This window comes from Arvicanthis niloticus, chromosome 1 (genome assembly GCF_011762505.2).
Source record: "Arvicanthis niloticus isolate mArvNil1 chromosome 1, mArvNil1.pat.X, whole genome shotgun sequence".
Taxonomy (NCBI): Eukaryota; Metazoa; Chordata; class Mammalia; order Rodentia; family Muridae; genus Arvicanthis; species Arvicanthis niloticus.
The window spans coordinates 4,856,986-4,874,837 of NC_047658.1; the positions used below are offsets into that span (position 1 = coordinate 4,856,986).

Here is a 17,852-nt window from a genome sequence, read left to right on the forward strand (position 1 = left end):
TTGCAAAGTGGGCAGAGCCCAGGCTGTTTTCTGGGCTGTCTCTGGGTTAACTCATTTTCTACCCTGCAATCTCTTCCAAAGTGTCCGGGCTTACCACATTTAAAACATGCTTTTCTGTCTCTATTTACCAAAAAATCTCTTACAGATTGTCCTTGCAATCTGTAAGCCGCCATAGCTAAGCCCTGTTGATAAGAGGGACCTATGTCAGAACAAAGTCTGATATACCCCATAAGGTCTGTCTTTTTCCTGTAATGTCTAATGGCCGCTTGGCAGGCAGGATTGGCATTTTTATATGCAAGTTGTTTCACATAATCTACACCTGACTCTGCATTACCAAAAATCCTCCCTGCTGTTGTCATTAATCGATGAACAAAGTCAGAAAATTGTTCATCAGGTCCTTGCCTGACTGCTGTTAAAGATGCACCAGGGTCTCCCTTTGCCTGGAGTTTACTCCAAGCCTTCATAACTGCATTTTGAATTTGAGCATATAAACCTGGATCATATTGTATCTGGTTATCACTAGAAGCAAATTGCCCTTCTCCTACTAAGGCATCAAAGGACCAACCATTGCCTGCCTGAATGTTTCTCCTAGCTGTTTCTTTACAATTCTCATGATACTCTGATTTCCAAATAAGATAGTCACCACCACTAAGAACTGCTCTCACTAATGTATTCCAATCACCAGGAGTCAGCCACTCCTCTGCCACAAATTCTAAAATTGCAAGAGTAAAGGGAGCAGTGGTACTGTATTGTGATACTGCATTTTTAATTCCTTAATAATTTGAAAATTAAACCCTGTGTGATGTCTCCAAGCAACCCCTTGATAGTCTCTGGTCTCTGATACAGGAAAAGCCTCAGCGTTTCCCTCCTCTGGCTGATCTGTAGCTGAACTAAGGCTAGAGGATAGGGACTGCCTTTGGACACTGGGGGATTTTTGCAGTTGGCCTTTCAAGACCTCTTTCCTGTCCTTAATTTCTGTAACTGATTACTTAAGTCCTGATACTCTTTTTCTAACTCTATCAGTTGTTTAAGGGTAGAAATTTTGTCCTGTAACTCCTTTTTGGGATCTACAACCATTATCTCCATTGGGGGAGCACTTGGAGGTGGAGGCACATAGGGAGAGGGCATTTCAGCATCATAAAATTTGACTTCCTCTTCCTCTTGGTCAGCATAATGTGGCTCTGACAAATTGTCATCAACCTTTGGTTGTATTTTGGATTCTAACTTACACTTCTTTTTATTTTGAACAAAAAAGACAGCATTCAAGAACAGAAGCAGAAAATTAACACATGTGAGCAGCAAACAACAAAACCAAAACAGAGAGTTGAATTCAGACTGACTAATTTCTTGTCCCATTTTCATTACCTTTCTCGAAGCAAACCAAAACAGAGAGTTGGATTCAGGTTGACTAATTTCTTGTCCTATTTTCCTTACCTTTCTCAAAGTGGCAGATTTGTGATCACCTTCTGATTTTTCAGTCAACCCTTCTTCCAGAAATGTCCCTCACTGGATCTCTTGTTCTTGCTGCCTGTAATGTCCCACTCTGTTCTGCAGTTCGGGGTCTAGCTAGATAGAGAGAGAGAGAGAGAGAGAGAGAGAGAGAGAGAGAGAGAGAGAGAGAGAGAGAGAGAGAGAAAGTAGGGGGAAGAAGGGGGAGAGACACGAAGAATGGAAAACAAACCAGAGGATCTGTAGTCAAGTCTCCTTTACTGTCTCCAACACACACACAACTCCTACTCTACTACACCACACTACACCACCACTACGCCACACACTTACAAGGAAATCCTGGGTATTTATAAGTACAAGCAGGGGAACACAGGTGAAAACATTTTACCACGTGCACCATGCAGCTGGGGTCACTAAACAGCAAAACAAGCTATGTGGGATAAACAAGATTCTTTATCAGAGTGTGCTCAGCTGTTGTATGCTGTTGAAAAACAAGTCTCTATCAGGGTATATGGTTCCAGATGGCTTCAAAGTTGATAGCCACTTTCTGCTTAAAGTCGGCTCCCAACATCTCTTCTTTTCTCTTTCCAAGTTTCTTGTTCCTAGTCCAAGTCCCAAGTCCCCAGTTCCTAGTCCCTAGTTCCTAGTGCCTCCAAGTTCCAAGTTTCCAGTCCCTCCTTCTCTCTGCCTCTCACCTTTTATAAGTCTGACTTCTCAAGTCACGCCTTTAAGTCACACACACTCAAGGGAAAATCCTGGGTATATAAAACAAGATGTTATCAGAGTGTGCTCAGCTGTTGTAGGCTGTTGAAAACAAGTCTCTTGTCAGGGTATATGGCTCAAGATGGCTTCAAAAATGATAGCCGCCTTCTGTCGGATCTCCACACCATGTGGAGAGTCCTTGATGCTACTTCAAGGATAATCACAAGAATATTTACTTTGGTCTAGGAGGACAAGGGAATGGGCTCAGATAAGAATATTTACATTGGGCTAATACAAGGCTCAAGATAAATACAGCTGAGGGATATATTGTATTCCTTTTATCTTAGTCATCCTTTGTTTGTTTTTTTGACTACTTTGTCTTTGATTTAAGAACTGACCCTATTATTTGCATGTACCTAGAATGGTATAAAAGCAGACTGGAAAAAAATAACCCCCCTTCAGCACTGGCTGGAGTCATGTTATCATGTTGTCTAACTGTCTTTTCTTTCTTTATTCCTCACCTACTCTCTCCCCTGAGACCCTGTTGACTGACTGAGCTGGCTTGGTCAGTAACAGAATATCATTAATAATTCAGGGACTGGTGCTTGTCTGTGGGATGGGTTTCTAGTTGGTTAGGTTATTGGTTGGGTTGGCCTTTCAATGGGTCTCTGCTCCATCCCTTCATTTCTTTTAAACAGGATAAAAATGGGGTCAAAAGTTTTACTGATGGATTGGTGTCCTTATCTCCACTGGGGGTCCTGCCTAGCTACAGGAGGTGGCCTCCTCAGGTTCCATGTCCCCCCTGTTAGGCATCTCTGCTAAGGTCATCCTCATTGACTCCTGGGAGCCTCCCCTGTGCCAGGTCTCTGGGACTTCCTAGAGACATGCCCCCCACCACCGTCCATACACACAGCTCCAGACTTCTACTCATTCTTCTGGCCCTCTGGGCCTCTCTTCTGTCTCTCCCTAAACCTGATCCTGGCTATCCATCCCCCCACCCCTCCCAGTTCTCCTTTCATCTGCTTCCTGTAACTGTTTTGTTTCTCCTTCTAAGTGAGAGTCAAGCACCCTTGCTTGGGCCTTCCTTCTTATTTACCTTCTTTGGGTCTGTGAGGTGGTATCATGGGTACATACCATGCATGTCCTTTTGGGTCTGGATTACCTCACTCAATGTGATGTTTTCTAGTTCCATCCATTTGCCTGAAAAATTCATGATGTCCTTGTTTTAAACATCTGAATAGTAAAGTATTTCATAGTGTAAATAAACCACATTTTAAAAAATCCATTCTTCTGTTGAGGAACATCTGGGTTGTTTTCTGTTTTGGGCTATTACAAATAAAACTGCTATGAACTTGGTAGAGAGCGGGCCCTTGGGGGCTCTCTATGGTGGAGCATCTTTTGGGTATATGCCCAGGAGTGGTATAGCTGAGTCTTCAGGTAGAACCATTTCTGATTTTCTGAGAAACCACCAGATTAACTTATAGATTGGCTGTACAAGTTTGCAATCCCACCAGCAATAGAGCAGTGTTCTCCTTTCTCCACATCCTTGCCAGACGTGCAAAGTCAGTATCCAAAGCCTCCTGCTCAAGCAGGCTGATCCATCTTTGCACTGGGATGACCACTAGCATGGTCTAGTGTCTGGGTATCCTTTGGGTCCTGGGTACTTGGTTTGTACTACCTCAAAACTCAGACTTTGGCTACTAAACATGTCTTCCTAGGTTTAGCCATTTGAGAGTGTCAACTCCTGTTGGTAGCTGCCTCATGTTGGAGGCAGATGTCTGGAAAAACTCTTAAATCTTCTTTAGAAAGCAGTAAATATATCTTGCAAAACAATGTACCATCCCAAAATGTTTGTTTTACTGCTCCCTTTAGCTATACAGGAAATGCTTTGACTCATCATGTGGTGATAGAACCCATGTTTGAGTCTCTTCTGGGTCCCCCAATTCCATGATCCCATTGGGAACACAGGGAGATGAAATAAAACAAGGACTACTGAGAGGATTGGGATGTGTGCCCGACTGCCTGTGGCAGAGGAAGTCCCAGGGGTGCAGAGATCCTCTGAGGGCTCAGTGATACTGGAAATTATTATGGTTGTCACCATTTTGATGCTGCTGCTACCCAGGTTAATGGCCAGGTCACATGGTCACCTCGATCTTAATAAAGGGATCAGGCAAAATGGCAACAAAGCCCCTTGGTTTTCTTTTGACTGTGTGATGAGCTCAGCTCCGTAAAATGAGCCCACATCTCACCAGTGCATGAGTTCATGGGGATGTATAAACGTGGACAGCTATCCCTTTATTTCTCAAGCAAGTATCTGAGTTAGATTAGCATAGATATAACAGAAGAAAGTAGCCTCTGGTTGTAGTCCCCAGAGAACAAAGTAACAGAGGAGGGAATTCCATGGTCTCAATTAAAAAAAAAAAAAGGAGTCCACATGTCACAGCACAAATGTAACTGTGGATTCACAACAATGTCATATGGATGTTTGTTTGATCTCACTCAGCTTACAGTCAAATGAACCCAAAATGGTGGGGTGAGAAGTACCAACATCCCTGCATGGTCTCTGTAACAGGTCTGTGCACCTAAAGAGAGTCCGGAGGCCAGCATGACCTGTGGTCCACTAAGGCACCACAGTTAGACAGTTGTCCTTGGTTTCTTTTGGACCTAACAACCATGGCACCCTTTGTCCCATAAGTGCATGGTTTAGACTGAGAGCAGACAGACACTTTCTATGTTGGCTGGACCTTTAGTTTCAGAACTAATTTCATACAAATAGGTAGCCCTGATTTACAACCTTGGTGGCTATGGTTGGTGATGTGCAAAGTAAAGCAATTGCCTGGGGAACCTTGCAAAAACAGTGTGGGACCAAGCTGCTGGCTGTTCTCTCTTCCCACAAATTTGATACAGTATCTTCTAGGTTCTCCCAGGAAACCAAATGGAGAAGGCAAGAAGGCCATCTCCCATGCCAGTGAGGAAGATAAGGAAATATACTTAGCGTTACTTAGCTCCCCCCACATGGCCATACATCACAAAGCAAGGTCTGAGGGAAAGATGTTTGCATTGCTCTGACTCCCCTCAGTCAGGGAATGAAGGGAGATATATTCAGTGAGCTGGAAGAGTCTATGGTCAGCAAGAGGTGTTTGTTCCCCACACATGGAAAAGTACGGTTATTTTTCACTGAGCTTGGTTTCACCTTGGTATGGAGCATGGAAAGGCAAGGCTGATCTAAGACTTGTGATTTGTAGTGGAAAAAGGTGGTGGCTGACATGGCAAGGGCTGAGGGTTGGAGATGCGCATGGCTGCTTAGAGAATTTGCATGCTACAGAGTCTGTTTTGCAGACTGAGCTTATTGGGACCAGAGGAGAGGCAATAAGGACAGAAGCCTGGATTATTTGGTGCAGGAGTCCTCCCAGATCACAGAGCTGTGACAAATCTTTCCTCCGGGGTATGTGTCAGGGACATGCTCCTGTGAAGACAAGGAACACACTTCACACTCACAGCAGAGTCTCCTAAAGGGGAAGGAGTGCTCAAGGCCCTCAGGGGTAGGAGGGAAGCCATTAGCAAGAGGAACTGGCTCCTGGACACGTGGTTCCCTCAGACCTGCCCGGCCTAGGTGGACTGAATCTCCCTTCAGCACTGACCTGTTTTCCCATGTCTGGGAAGGGGTGAGGACCTACAGAAACTGAGGGCCTGGGAGAGAAGATGACTCACTGCTCTGTGAGTCAGACAGTGGGCAGTGGCTAGTGTCCCGGATGCCATGGTGGGGACAGGTGGTGGAACCTTCTGGCTCCCCTTGGTCAGTGTCTGTACTTACCTTGGTGGACAGTGTTGGTTTGTCCTCACTGAGAATGCTGTTACTTCTTGCCCTTAATAAGTGGGAGGCATTGTCACTGTTGTTTGGTTCCTGAGTTGGGGAGCATGCTGGGAGCCATAACATGGTAGGACAAGTCACTTCACCTGCTATGAGCTGAGAGGTAACCGATTACGGATATTAGCAGAAGCAGTCCCAGCAGACATTGAGCAGCAACTGCAACAATACGCAAGGTGAGAGTTGAGGTCTTCCTTTATGTTTTGGGTTTTGCTTACCCGTCATGGAGAGAAAGAAGAGGAATCACGATAAATTCATCCTCACTGGACACATGGAAAGGAACTCTTGATGCTGTGTGATACCTGTTTGATCCTTGGGGAATGCACGCCCTGGAAGAAGGTAGATTAGGATGGGTGAGGGCATTGACAGGGTATATTCTCCCAGTTCTCCCACAAGTACTGTGTATACAAGCAGTGTAGAGACAGGTTCTTGCTCTGTAGCCAAGGCTAGCCTTACTCTCCATCTGCATATCTCAGCCTCCCAAGTGTGGGTTAATTGATACCATGCCTCAGTCTATGGGTGCATCAGCTGATCATCTTCTCAGCATTGGTAAAAACAGAATCCCCCAGTAATCTGCATGGGAGATGGTACGGTGGGCACAAAACGTAATGCACACATTTGATGATCTGAGTTCAGTCCCTGAAGCCCTGGTAGAGGTGGAAGGTGGGAACTGACTTCATATTGCTGTCCTTTGACCTCCACACGGGTACCATGGCTCTCATGTTATCATAAGATAATAATAAATATGGTTTTTTGTAAAAAGAGAATAAATACAGGAATGTGTATACGAGGAGAGATGAGGGGTCACTCGCTCAACACAGCCAGGAGAAATAGATTGCTCTTTTTGGAGATGAAGTCATTGGTGATCTCATGCTTGTACATCCCAGTATCCTCCGCTTTTTAGCTTCTGTATGTAAATTATCCTGGCTGCTTCATGGCAGCTGAAGCCCCCTTGTATGCTCCCAAAGCATTGGTTTTCCACGGTAGAACCATGAGATGAGGGTTCCACTGGCCTTTCCAATACAGGTCATGTTCACGTTATCACCTTCTTTAAAAGACTTTGGAAATTTGGATTTCAGGCTTTGACAGTGGCTCTGTGAACAAACAGGGGATGAGACCAACTGAGAGGATGTTGAGAACCTCACTAGCCCACGTTTGGGCGCCAAAAATGCTGAGGCCTGAGCTGCCCCACTTTGGGCTGCCAAAAATGTTGTGGCCCTCTCCACTCTATACTTGGCGTCCATTGTATCCTGGCCCAAGCTGCTGCTCCGCGGCGAAGAATGGAGACCAGACAGAGTGTGATTCAATCCCGATTATTCTTCAGTCTCTCTTCCTAGTCCAAGTCCCAAGGCTTGAGTTCCGAGTTCCTAGTTCCTAGTTGTACTCCTTCTAGTTCCTAGTTGTACTCCTTCTATTCTCTTCTGAGTGTCTAATGTCTACTCCTACTCCTAGTGTCTGAATCTCTGTTACTCCAAATTGTTCTGCACTCTCCTGTCTGCCTCTCCCCTTTTATATGTCCCACTTCTAAGTCATGCCTCTAAGTAACAACCTTGAATCATGCCCTTAGGTCTTGTCTCTAAATCTGATCTCTAAGTCACACCTTTAATCTCACACACCTTTAATCTCACACACCCAAGGAAAGTCCTGGGTATCTAAAGCAAGATGTTATCAGAGTGTGCTCAGCTGTTGTAGGCTATTGTAATCCAAGTCTCATGTCAGGGTATATGGCTCAAGATGGCTGCAAAGCTGATAGCCGCTTTCTGCTAAAAGTCGGCTCCCAACAAGAGGAGGCCTTTCTTTTCAGTTTCAGAAATTTTCAGAGTTTTTGCCAACTCTGTAAGGTATAAATCTCCCCAAGGTTGTCCCCAACTCTCAGAGATCATGCGTCTCAGTTGAGAAGACAGTCTGTAGTCAGCAAGACTCAGGTTTTTAGGGCATCTCCTGACTTAACCTGGAATTTGTCTGTTGGGATCAGCTTCTTTGATACCCAGGTGTTCATTGTCTTCCCCATGAGATGTGTGTGCAGTGGTTGTCTCATGCTTATTAATGTTTAATTCTCATAAGAACTGTCGGCGCCATGACACTTTGCTATGGGTCTTTGCACGGCACTCACACACATCCCATCTTTACTCTCATTGGTCCCCATAATTTCTTGTCCACATGGCCCCGCAAAATGTCCCCCTCGGCATTTATGTCTCACATTCATACACACATACATGTACATGGATCCATGCACATATACACGTGGATCTGTGTTCCCGGCAGTGCCTCAGAGAACATGGGTGTGCAGGTAACTGCTATGTGTTGACTTAGATGGGCTTCCTCCCAGGTGGGGAAGATAGCTGGATAACATGGTAGTTACAGATTTAGATGTTGACAACTGACCAGCAGGCTGCAGTACAAATCCCCATGTTCAGGATACCCAGCTTCTGTGAGCCCTGTGTTCTAAGCAGCGTTTCTCTGCACTTGCTTTCTGGACAGCCAGCCTGCCAGGGTTGCCCTGTGATGAAGTACTAGTCTCACTGAGTTGCATTCATGGTTTTGATGGCTGTTCATGTGTTCTCAATCCATTGAGTCATTTGTAAATTGGAAGGTGGTTTTCTGGTCTTTAAATTTTCAGGGGAGCCAGGTAGTAGTTACACACGCCTTTAATCCCAGCACTCAGGAGACAGAGGCTGGTGAATCTCTGAGTTCAAGACCAACGTGATCTACAGAGTGAGTTCCAGGACAGCCAGGGCTACACAGAAAAACCCTGTCCAAAATAAAAATAAAAATAAAAATAACAATGTGGCTAAAGTTATATATAGGTCATGCTTCCACCACAGCATATAAATTACCGTGGTGACGATGAGACCTGTAACATTTGCCTAGTAAAAAGAAAAAAAGAAAAGAAATAAAAATAAAAAGTAAAATTAAATTAAATATTGATTTTTCTGAGGTAATTTGTGTTGTTGGTGTGTATGTGTTTATGTGTGCCCATATGTGAATGTAGTCACATATCCTCATGTATACATAGAGGCCAGAGAAGATGTCAGAGCCACACCACCATTTCCAGCTTTTACAGGATGGCTGGACATCAGAACTCAGGTCCCCATGCTTCTATAGGAAGCAAATTATCCAATGTGTCATATTCTGGGCTTCTTGAGTTCTTTACATGTTCTTAGTATCAATCTCTTCTCATGTATATTAAAAATATATCCCCCCACTCTGAAAGCCGTCAATTTACTCTGATGATTGCTATGAAGAAGCTTTTGATTCACAGAATTTCTTGACATGTCTGTTGGTTTCTGGCTATGCCTTCATTCTCAGAATGGCTTTGATGTGGTCTGTACAGTGCTGGAGATCAAACCCCAGATTTCACGGATAGTAGGCAAGCACTCCACTGACTAGGTGTGTCCCAGACCCCGAATTGCTTGCTCTACATAGTGAGAGATGGCATCTCCTCTCTTATTCCTTGTGTGGCTGTGCAGCTCCCCACCCTCTTTGTTGGGGGTGTGGGTGTTACTTCTCCAGTGTATGCTTTAACATCTTTGACAAGTAGGTGGCTGCACCTGTCTGAGTTCATTCCTAGGCCTCTCTATGCCAGAACATCTTAAACATTTTCCAGTCCTGACCTTTTCTCCTGAGAAATATTTCATGTGACCCCAGGTACATAGGTACATAAGATACATACACTAATCAGATTGTTACTGGTAGCCAGTCATGAAGAATTGTATTTAAGCAGTCTTTTGGTATGTATGTGATGTTAGCTCTTATTAACCATGAACTCACACTTTCTCCTGATGAGGAGGAGGTGCTCACTGTTTTCTACATAACTCTTTTCTGAATCCTGAATAGTGCTGCCTGTCCATCATAATTGATGTTTTACACGCTTGGAAGACATTTGATTATACAAACCTCCTTGACACCTACTAAAGAATGTCAGAAGCATGTTTATGACTGTTGTCACAAGTGTTGCAAATTCTGACTAATCCCAAGTTAAATTTACTGACTTGTCTCCCCTGAGACAGTGTCTCTCTTTATAGATCTGGCACTGGAATCAAAGGAATACAACCATCAGGTCTGGCTTTTAGAGATGTTCTTAAATTATTTATTTTATTTTATGTATATGGGTATTTTGCTCCCTGTGTGTCTGTGTGCCAAGTGCTTGCTCGATGCACTGAGGGTCCAGGAGGAGGCACCCTAGGCAGTTCTGAACTGCCACATGAGTTCTGGGAATTCAACTTGAGTCCACACTGAGCCCTCTCTCCAGATCCCTTTGAGTGATTTGTTTTAAAATTAAATTTGTTCATTGATGATTTCATACATGTACATAATTCTTGTTCTCAGCCCTCCTTCCTCCTTCACCTCTCACTCTTCTCCACTCGTCATTTCCCCCACATGAATGTCTTCATAATATTTGTGTGGTCTTCTCACTGGAATTATGCATTGGCACCTTGTGGGCGCTTAGGAGAGTATGGAGCTGAAGACTGTGACTCCCCGGTTCTGAAAGTCAGCAGTAGCAAAATTTCAGCAGAAAGGGCTGAGTTCTGTGAGTAGCTCTGCATCCATGACTATTGGGGACCCAAGGCTCAGTCTCAGGTGGTCAGGATTGATGGCCAGGACACAAGCAGTGCCACTGGCAGAAGCACCGAGTTCCTAACACCCTTAGCTCTTCACTGTTCCCTTTCCTCAGTGTTACAGAGCTGGGACAGCTCACCCAGGGAAGGATTGTGGAGGATATTTGCATAATCATCCTTGAGTCTCTCTCCCAGAGTCAGCACCTGAGGAGGAGCTGACAGGACATCCAATACTATTAATGCTACACTCATTGGTACCCAGAGGAGCTGCTGACTGTGTGGCCTTTGTTTCCACAAAGTGTTTATCACCCACTGCTTTCTGAAGTGGAAACTTAAAAGTTATTCAGAAAGTCAGTTGTGTTGGATAGTGTTTTACTGGGGCAAACACATGAACGAGTGTTTTGCTGAAGCAGACACAGGTGAAAAGATGTTTTGCTAAAGCAAGCACGTGCAAGGACTCATGATGAAGTGCCTTTGCTAACAACACGCAGGTATTGCTCTGCCTTACGTGGTTCAGTAATTGAGCTCCATTTTTCGGAACTCCATAAAGAATAATGCATCAGATAACTTCAGATGGTGTGCTGCAGTTTCTTGCCACTTCTGAGGGCTCGGACTGATTGACAAAGTGAGGTCAGCTGAGACAGACGCACGTGGTGAGACAAGACACATGCTTAGGCAAGACCCATGCAGGACACGTGATGTTTGGAGGGAGTATAAAAGGGACCTGACAGAGAATGAGTGTGACTTGATTACATAACTAAATGCTTTTTAGTTTCTTGTCTTCACTGAGAGAGACACAGCCAAGAACTTTTCCTGGCGTTGTTGTCAGCCCTGGTCTCTCCTGCTGACCCCTTCCAATTTAGCTGAGACCTAGAAGTTCCTGCTAGGTCTTGCCACCACTGCTGCTAACCCGACTCTACTGAGCTGGACTGCTGATATTTCTGTAAAGTGTTTTCGAGTGACTCAAGCTGCCACTCACTGCCTGTGAACCTGGGAACTAAATTGCCTATTTTTAGACAACACAGATGGGAGTTGCTCCAAAGAACCTTTCTAAATGGGTCCACTTCCCTCGTATCATTTCTCTTCCACTACCTCTGGTGGGTGGTGGGCTAGAAGGGAGGTTAAAGCATTTAAGAACTGTGATTAAAAATAAACTTTTAAAAAATTAAAATGACAGTTTTCTGTTGACACTTTAAGGATCATTTACGCTCAGGACCATTTGTCTTCAGATAGAGCTAGCTTGACTGTTCCCACCCTTCACTTTTCCCTTTGGGTCTTTCTTTGTCCTTCTTGCTCTTGTAAAGCAGTCTGGGGATAACCTTAGTAAGACTAGAAAACCTTTCTCACTCCTGAGTTTTAGGAAGTAATGGCTGTGTTGACTCCATTATTGAAGTCTTGTATATATGTGTGTAATGTGGCCAGTCAGCTACTCTTAGTTTCTGTGTACATTTATAATTAATGTAAACACTACCAGAGGTCTTTTTGTAAATCTATGGGTGTCCATGTGATTCTGTCCTTGAGTCTATGTTTGTAGTGGATTGCATCCATTGAGTATCAAATATTTAACCCTCCTTACATCCCTAGACACAAATGGAACAAAATTTTCTCATGGTGTGTGATCTTTTGGATATGTTGTTACTTCTATCTAAGAATCTGTAATGGTAGTTTTCCTATCTATCTTGATCAGGGAAATTGTTGTCCGTATGCTTTCTGTATTTTTATGTACCTGAGGGCCCTGGAGTCAGATTGGGTAACAAATGTGTATCAGAATGTGTTGCCAGGTTTCTTCCTGCACTGCTAACTTCTCTCGTTGCTCTGAACAAATCCTTCACAAGAACAAGAGAAGGAAGAGCTCACTGTGGCTGTCATCTGAGGGGACACAGCCAATCGTGGGCTGGTGTGGATGTCCTGTCAAGCAGAAGGCAGGCAGCACCTGTCCTTCCTCCACTTCCCTTTACACTCAGTCCAGGGCCCTGGCCCTTGAGATGGAACTGTGGACATGTAGGGTGCATCGACTATACTCTGACATGGCTGTCACAGGAAAATGATGCTCTTTCTCCTAGCTGGCTATGAATCCAATCAAGATGGCCATAAAGAAGAGCCATCCATTCCTGCTTTATGGAAGCATAAAGGAGCAGTGTTGTTGGGGTTTCTCTTGCATGTTTGTATTTTATCTTAACGTTTCTCTTACTTTTTCGTTATGATTGTGTATATGTGGGTGCTTCCTGTCAACCTCTGTCCTTGTCTATTCAGTGTCCTTGTTCGTCTTTCTCTGCTCAGAATGAAAGGTCTCCATGAGGACAGAGAATAAGTTGGTCTTTGTTGGATCTCTAGCATCTCAAAAAGTCTTACATCCCTGTGCAGGTATGAGTATGTGTGTACCCAGAAACCCTTATGTCAAGAATTTTATCACCTCAGTTTCACTTGTGTGTGGAGAGTCACCCTGATGTAGTTACAGCACCAGTCTTAAGAACATAGTAGAAAGTGAGAATTACTGTTGGACCTGAGAACATGGAACTTTCTAAGTTAATTCCCATTCACTGAAGGCCTCCTATTTGAAGCGTCTGCCCATCTTTCTGTCCTCTCCTAGGGACCAAGCAGAAGCTCAATGGCCTCTCTTGGGTTCTGTTCTCCCTCAAGAGATCCTGGCTCCTTCCTGCCCATCCTCCTCCAGCCTAGCCCAAGGGTTGGCTCCCTCACCTGTGAGCAGGAAACCTGGCTAGATGTCCCTGCATGGGGAGGGGCTGAGAGGAGCTGCATGGTCTCTGCTGCTGGCTCTGTACCTGTCTGGAGAAGAGTTTCAGCTCCTCACTGCTGTCAGGACCCCCCCCACTCTGGTGTCAGCACAGCTGCTCTATTGAGCTCAGTGTTCTTCCAGGAAAGACCTCCCAGGGTCACATGAGCTAAAGATAAGGTGTGTACTCAGGACTTCTCCTTGTCCTCTCCCTTCCTGATATTTCAGCCCCCATCCTCCCTTTGAACAAGACTGATAGGACCCCTGTCTCCTGAGAGGATCTCTCAGTATCCTGACCTTGGAACTCTCTTCAACACAGAGGGAAGCCTTAGACGCCCCCAGGAAGGGCATTCTTCCTTTAGCAACACAGCTGGTTGCCTGCTTTTCCTAGTGTTGTCTGGTGCATGTCAAGTAGGATTTACTCCCATAGAAAGGAACACAGGTTGCTCTTGCAGGATGCCAAGGGACCATTTGATTCATGACTGATTTGAGGACTGTCCTGTATGTATGTCACCTATATTGGGACTTTCTTTGGACCTGTTATTGGTATAAATAATGTCACAGAGGCTTTAAATATAGTTTAAACCTTAGAACTGTTGCTGGGACAGTCTCCAACTAGCTCATCTGTCTTAACCCACCTCTTAGAGCCTGAAACCTGCAACATGGCTAGCTCTGTACCTTTCTGCTCCATTGTGGTTTCTGTCTGTCGGCATCTGGGTCTGCTCTTCATTCCCTGCTTCTGCTTTTTATTTTTAGGTCATTCTCTCTGCCCAGAAGTATTGCCCTTTTTCTTCCTGTAGTCCTTGAGTGGCTCACCACAAAAATCTTTGCACCACAAAAGCCATCAAAGTAGCAGCAGGTCCCTCCCTCTTCCCCCAGCCTGTGGCCATAACAATAAATAAAATGTTCCACAGGAGCTGTCCAAAATGTCAGCTCCAGCACTTCTCTTTGGCCTGCAACCATCACAGGAGCTGTTGGAGCTGTCCATGGTAGCTTCACCAGGCTTTCCAGTTTCAGCAGAAGCTGTACTCCATAATGGCAACACCTTCTCAGCCTCACCACACTGCCAACATGAGGCACTGTCCACGGTTTCCTGCCTCAGCCCATAGCTTACCTGAAACACCACTGCAGGAGCTGTCCACAGGAGCTGTCCCACAGGAGCTGTCCCACAGGAGCTATCCACAGGAGCTGTCCACAGGAGCTGTCCCACAGGAGCTGTCCCACAGGAGCTGTCCCACAGGAGCTGTCCACAGGAGCTGTCCACAGGAGCTGTCCTACTGGAGCTGTCCACAAGAGCTGTCCAACAGGAGCTGTCCCACAGGAGCTGTCCCACAGGAGCTGTCCACAGGAGCTGTCCCACAGGAGCTGTCCCACAGGAGCTGTCCAACAGGAGCTGTCCACAGGAGCTGTCCCACAGGAGCTGTCCACAGGAGCTGTCCCACAGGAGCTGTCCCACAGGAGCTGTCCCACAGGAGCTGTCCCACAGGAGCTGTCCCACAGGAGCTGTCCACAGGAGCTATCCACAGAAGCTGTCCCACAGGAGCTGTCCACAGGAGCTGTCCTACAGGAGCTGTCCAGTGTGGCAGCATCTCCTGTCTAGTGCCACACACACAGTAGCACTACAGAGATGGCGCCTCAGTAAAAGCTGGATGCAGCCAGGAAGGACTTTCCACCATTAACTCTTGAGCCAAATGCAGGGAAAGAGGGGTGAAAAGAGCCACCAATTTCTAAGAAAAAACCTCACCAATTCCTGAACTTTTCACAAAAACCTACCAACCCCTGAGCAGAAAGCCCACCAATCCCAGAACAGGAATACCTACCAATATCTGACATGTACTTACACCTACAAGCTGAGGACTTAAAATCTCATCAATTCTCATTTAGGAAGTCTCTGCCCTGAGAAGCTCCACCTCCTCAGAAATACTTCATAAGCACTGCCCTTTGTCCAGTTTCCTGCTGTCTGCTCCTGGGAACAGAGGGCAGCCATCCCTGGATTCATCTCTTCTCACCCTGTACCCTCCAATAAATCTCTTTCATGAGATGTTCTGCCTGGTGACTCTCGTTGGAAGAAGCCAAGAAGAAAAGAAGCAAAGAAGAGAGAATCAAAGAGCAGGAGAGCTGAGGCTCCTGATCTCCTCTGCTCAGCTGGGGACTCCCTCCCCTGGGAGTTTCAGCCCCTCTGTTGAGTAGGCCTCTCAGAGTTATGAGGTTCCTGAACACCCAAGTCTCAGGATGCCCTTCCATTGGGATAACTTCTTCCCTCAGATCTCTGTGGTTCCTGGGCTTCTGAGTTTCCGGATACCCTTTCATATGACCAGAAACACTTACACTTTCTGTCCAGATATTGGCCATCAACTCATTACTAAAACCAATCAGTAGCAAGACAATCTCTGATACAATTCTATATTGCCTTAGGCAGGTGAGGAAGGACAAATATTTACAAAATAGAAAATCTAGTGATAGGCCATAGAAACAATAATACCAAAATCCTGCCAGCATTTAGCTCTCTGCTAGTACAGAACTAATTAATGATTGAAACTACAAAGACACACCTTCACACAATGTGTAGAAAAGGTTACCCCAACAGACAACTGTTGTGGATAGCCCCAGCCTAGTGTTTTGATGGTAGTTCAACTCCTGGGAGGGGCTGCAGAGGAGGAGTGAATTTTGTGAACCTCATGTCCAATTGAATTTGTAAAATAAAGGCTAGAGCCACTGATTGGGCAGTAGAAGGAGAGGTGGAGAAAAAGGCTTAGGGGAGGAGTCGGAAGAGGAAAAGTAGGAAGAGGAGGAGTCAGAAGAGAAAGTTGACCGGAGGCCACGGAGGTTAAGGAGGTGACAGAGGAGCCGAAGGTGGAAGGACAACAGAGAAAAAGAACGTGGCCTAGAAAAACCGCAAACTGTAAGGGATCCCATAGCTGGGGAATAGAGTAGTGCACTGGTAAATCTGCCCGATCTAGGCTTGCAGTTTATAATCTTAAGTATTGAGTTGTGTTTTCCTTGACCAGACTTATTTGGGTCAGAGATTTACCGCAACAGACACCATCACAGCCTCTGTCCTGACGACAAATGTGTAGATTCACTTGTCTCAGAAGGAGCTTCATGTTCTGAACATGAAAGAGGAGATGGCATGTGTGTCCTGGGAAGAATGGGGTCCCCTAATGAGAGATTGGGTGGCCATGAGCTGCACTGTCTGCTGGAGAAGGTCCAGAAAGACACAGTGTGAGTGTGGATGGAGCTGTGGCCCAGGCCTGCTTCTGTCCTTACTACCCTGTATAAGAAGCTTCTGTAACTCTACTGCTGTCTATTGCATTTGTCTGTGGCAGATGCTTGAAGGGAGGAGAGTGCACAGGGCCCTCTGACAGCACAGGCCCAGTCATAGTACATCAGGTAACTGGGGGGAACTGCTAGCTCTGTGAAAACAAAGGCTGGTAAACAGGCTCTCTCTCTCTCTCTCTCTCTCTCTCTCTCTCTCTCTCTCTCTCTCTTTCTCTCTCTTTCTCTCCCTATTTCCCTCCCTCCATCCCTCCCTCCTTCCTTAGCCAGCACTATGTTCATCACTCTAAGACTTCATTATATGGCTGTTAGTATGGTATCCTGATGTGGCTTCTGGAACATAGGCCTGGTGGGCCCACCTGTTCTTGGACCATTGAGCCAGTGCTGAGCAATGTTAAAGTCTTGTTAAGCACTTGATGCCAATGCTAATATTAATTTTAAAAAGATTTCCTCTTAAGTGCTCCATATGTTTATTTTTTTGAACAGGACCAAGGACACTGGTGGGAGAAATGAGAAGTTAGACTAACCAGTTGCCAGCTTTGGGGGCATTTCCAGGGGGCCTGACTGGCTGAGAATGGGACATCAGTCAGATCCCCAGCTGACCAGTTCCAGGTGAGAGCACCAGCCACCTGGACACTCAGGGACACTTGAGGGAGCTCCACAATATCAAACAGCTTGTTCCAGCACGGTGAGGTGTAGCCCTCACATGACCTCAAACAGCCTGCCACACACTTTCCCTGTAACACCTCCACACAGCTGGGGTTTGTATTCCAACTAGGCCTAGCTATGATTGTTGTGACTGCTGCAACAGAGATGGTGTCATGATTGTCAGCATGACCCATCCTTTCCAGGTAGGTCCATGGTGACTGGAACTCACATCCCTTTCTGCCTGTGTAAGCATGCTCTTTTCAGGTTTTGAGCCACTGGGAGGCCTGTGTGCTGCCTTTTCCTGTTTCACATTCAGAACAGGCCGCTTGTGAGCATCTCCTTTGTCTTAGTTTGGGTTTCATTGATGTGCAGAGATGTCATAACCAAGGCAATTCTTGCTAGAGAAGGAGCTAAGAGTCCTCTGTCTTGATCCAAGGCAACCAGGAGAAGAGACTGACTTCCAGGCAGATAGGATGAGGGTCTCATTGCCCACTCCCACAATGACACACTTCCTCCCAAAGGCCACACTTCCTAAAAGTGCTGCTTCCTATGGGCCAAGCATATTCAAACCACCACACTCTTCTTGGCAACTTTTGGTATTGTAGGTTGAATTGAT

The 17,852-nt window shown here is 45.6% G+C and overlaps 1 long non-coding RNA gene and 1 other non-coding gene across 4 annotated transcripts in view; both read left to right on the plus strand.

Annotated features, from left to right (window-relative positions):
- The window catches only part of LOC143441476 (uncharacterized), a 171,758-nt gene that overhangs the window by 98,327 nt on the left and 55,579 nt on the right, over nucleotides 1–17,852 (plus strand). The window lies entirely within an intron of this gene.
- LOC117701396 (small nucleolar RNA SNORA1) lies at nucleotides 8,768–8,884 on the plus strand. Its single transcript, XR_004605725.1, has one exon. It is a non-coding gene; the product is annotated as a small nucleolar RNA SNORA1 (small nucleolar RNA).